Raw genomic sequence first — 3,899 nt, forward strand, 5'->3', positions numbered from 1 at the left:
GAGGACCCCCCGCTCCACCGTCACAAATGAATGCAACTAAAAATCCAAAAAACAAATTTGATTATATTTTCAAATAACAAATTTTAAGATATTTTCAAATAACAAATTTGATGATATTTTTTTATATTCATAAATATTCTCAAATAACAAATTTGATGATATTTTTAAAAAATTATTACTGTTTTTATAAAAATTTATTACTATTTCATATGCATATTCAGTTTCTAAAAAAATATTTGATGCAACAAAAATAATAATAATAAAAAATTACTTATGGCGCACCACTGGCTGGTGCGCCATTGCTATCTAAAAAAAGATTACTTATGGCGCATCGCTCAGGGGTGCGCCATTGCTATAAAAAACATACTAATGGCGCACCGCCAGGGGGTGCGCCATTAGTAATCTTCCCCCCTAGCTAATTCACCCGATCCCTTCGTCCCTCCCTCGCTAGATCCACTTCCCCCCTCGCTCCACACCCGCTCCGACGACCCCCGCACCCTGCCTCGCCATCTCAGTCCTTGCCGCCGACGGCCTGCCACCACGACTGCCAGCCCTCGGAGCACTGGGAGGAGGACACCCGTGTCCACCAGGAGAGGAGGCCCGAGCACTTCTTCTTCCTCCGCTCGCCGTAGCCACCGCTGCTCCCCATCTCGCCATCGCCACCGCGGTGAGCTCCTCCCTCGCCCCCCTTCCCCCTTTGAGTTAGATGCCATAGGACGCCGACTCCATCGTGCCTGAACCCTACTGCTGCTGCGCGACATACGGCCTCGCCGCGCGCCGGGCTTCCTTCTGCTGCCTCGTCCTGCTACACGCGCACCACGCCCAGCCGTGCCTCTAAAGTCCCTGGCCGCGAGCCCCGCCTCACCTGGCCGGTAGCCCTGCGCCCATGCCCGCCTTCCCCTGACCCCCAAGCCATCCCCTGCTCGTGCTGGCCGCCCTCTGCCTCACGCCCGCTCGTCCACATCGAGTGTTGCTGCTGCCGCTGCTTGTCGAAGCTGCTGCTGCCTGTGCCTGCGGCCGTCCGGGGTGCCCTGCTGCTCCCTGATCCCGCTCTCCTCTGCTACTAACTGATGCTGCATTTCAGTGACTAAGATTTTCCTCTAATTTAGTTAGTTAGTCTAATTAGTTAGTTTAGTTTAGGCACTAGTTTTGTTAGTTAGTCTTATTAGTTAGTCTAATTAGTTACTTAGTTAATTAGTTAGTTTAGGATCCTTGTTTAGGGACTAGTTTAGTTAGTTAGTCTAATTAGTTAGTTCAGTTTAGGCACTAGTTTTTTTGTCCCGTGTGTCCATTTCAGTGACTGACATTTTCTTCTAGTTCCCAGGAGAAAAGAATTTGTAAATGCACCATTTACCTGATTAAATGGCCTCCTCCTCTGCTCTGCTGCTTTCCCAAATACATGTGCATGGGGTAGTGGTACCATGAGCAGCGGAGTGTCAAAGGCTTCTTGTATTTTTCTGCTGTGTATTTCTACATATGCTCCTTTCCTTTAAACCTCCTCTGCTTCTTGCTGAAATAGTGATTAAGGAGTTATGTCGGTTTTGTTTTGCAACTAGAATACCAAAGTGTGTTACTCACCTGGGATCTTAACTGTTAATTTTGTAATATTCCTTATATTGAAATCGAACATGATGGTGCTACTTCATATTTTTGAGACATGGCATCTCTCATGACTGAATCAGCAACAAGGGGAGTTGATTCCATTTCTTGGTTTCTGTAAGAATTTAATGGACCTGGGCCTAGTTAAGTATAGGCTTGGGCTTGTGGTTGAATGCTACCGTTGTCCTAGCCATGTATTTTCATAATTGAGCTAAAGATTTGGGGGGTAGTATTGCTGATTTTAGAGCACCTTTGTTGGATGTATTTTACAGCAGCTGTTGGAATCAAAACAATGCTTGTGGTTTGTCCTGTTAAGTTGAGTGGGTCATTAGAGGGCAAATAGAGTCACCCACACCAATTAATGTTTATGAAGAAGAATAAACCTACTGCTGCTGCTGTTATGCCTGTATTCACTGCTGCTGCTGCTATACTTGTGATGATGTTGTACTTGTGATGATGCTACTTGTGATCTTATGAAATGACCCATTGCGACTTCATTATGCGGGGATAATGATATTGTAGGTACCCCAAGAGGCCCTTGAGTTTGCTGGAATGTCGATTAACTTCCATTCCGGCAAATTCGGGTACTCCATATGTCCTATTTTCAGCAAAGGTCATGCTGAAATTTTCCCTGAATTTTAGCATGACTTTGCTAAAAATAGGACATATGGGGTACTTGCGACTAATGCATGGGCCGGGGTATCTTAGTACTTAATTAAGTAGGATCAACTGCCTCTTGTGTTATACATATAGAAGTGTGATATCAACTCATAGTTATTACTAATGTCAGTTGCTCATCATCGATAAACCCTAATCTGATAGGATGACCTACTAAAAAAGCCCATACCACATATTCTATTTGGATGGCCCTGCTAACCCTTGACCATAAATACTTGAGATGGATGTCGCAGGCTTAAAGAAATAAATGTTTTTATGCCAACTCCACTGGGCCTGGCTGAAAATGCACAAGTGTGCATGACTAACAATATTCTATTGTAAAGCTAAACAGGAAAGAGGAACCACTCATCCTAACCATTTGCTCTCAAAATTACCACTTCACTTCTTACTACTAAAAATCTTGTTGGAAATATGCCCTAGAGTCAATGATAAATTAGTTATTATTATATTATATTTCATTATTCATGATAATCGTTTATTATCCATGCTAGAATTGTATTGATAGGAAACTCAGATACATGTGTGGATACATAGACAACACCATGTCCCTAGTAAGCCTCTAGTTGACTAGCTCGTTGATCAATAGATGGTTACGGTTTCCTGACCATGGACATTGGATGTCGTTGATAACGGGATCACATCATTAGGAGAATGATGTGATGGACAAGACCCAATCCTAAGCCTAGCACAAAGATCGTGTAGTTCGTATGCTAAAGCTTTTCTAATGTCAAGTATCATTTCCTTAGACCATGAGATTGTGCAACTCCCGGATACCGTAGGAATGCTTTGGGTGTACCAAACTTCACAACGTAACTGGGTGGCTATAAAGGTTCACTATAGGTATCCCCGAAAGTGTCTGTTGGGTTGGCACGAATAAAGACTAGGATTTGTCACTCCGTGTAAACGGAGAGGTATCTCTGGGCCCACTCGGTAGGACATCATCATAATGTGCACAATGTGATCAAGGAGTTGATCACGGGATGATGTGTTACGGAACGAGTAAAGAGACTTGCCGGTAACGAGATTGAACAAGGTATCGGGGTACCGACGATCGAATCTCGGGCAAGTATCGTACCGATGGACAAAGGGAATTGTATACGGGATTGATTGAATCCTTGACATCGTGGTTCATCCGATGAGATCATCGTGGAGCATGTGGGAGCCAACATGGGTATCCAGATCCCGCTGTTGGTTATTGACCGGAGAGTTGTCTCGGCCATGTCTGCATGACTCCCGAGCCCGTAGGGTCTACACTCTTAAGGTTCGATGACACTAGGGTTATAGATAATAGATGTACGTGGTTACCGAATGTTGTTCGGAGTCCCGTATGAGATCCCGGACGTCACGAGGAGTTCCGGAATGGTCCGGAGGTAAAGATTTATATATGGGAGACCGAAATAATTCAGGGGTTACCGGTATTGTACCGGGACCACCGGAGGGGTTCCGGGGGTCCTCCGGGAGGGTCCACCTGCCCCAGAGGGCCCTATGGGCTGTATGTGGAGAGGGACCAGCCCCTTAGTGGGCTGGTCACCTCGCCCCTAGGGCCCATGCGCCTAGGGTTTGGGGGAACCCTAAAGGGGGGGGGGGGGCGCCCCCCCTTGCCTTGGGGGGCAAGGTAACCC

The sequence above is a fragment of the Triticum dicoccoides genome, chromosome 2A, assembly GCF_002162155.2.
Source record: "Triticum dicoccoides isolate Atlit2015 ecotype Zavitan chromosome 2A, WEW_v2.0, whole genome shotgun sequence".
Classification (NCBI taxonomy): Eukaryota; Viridiplantae; Streptophyta; class Magnoliopsida; order Poales; family Poaceae; genus Triticum; species Triticum dicoccoides.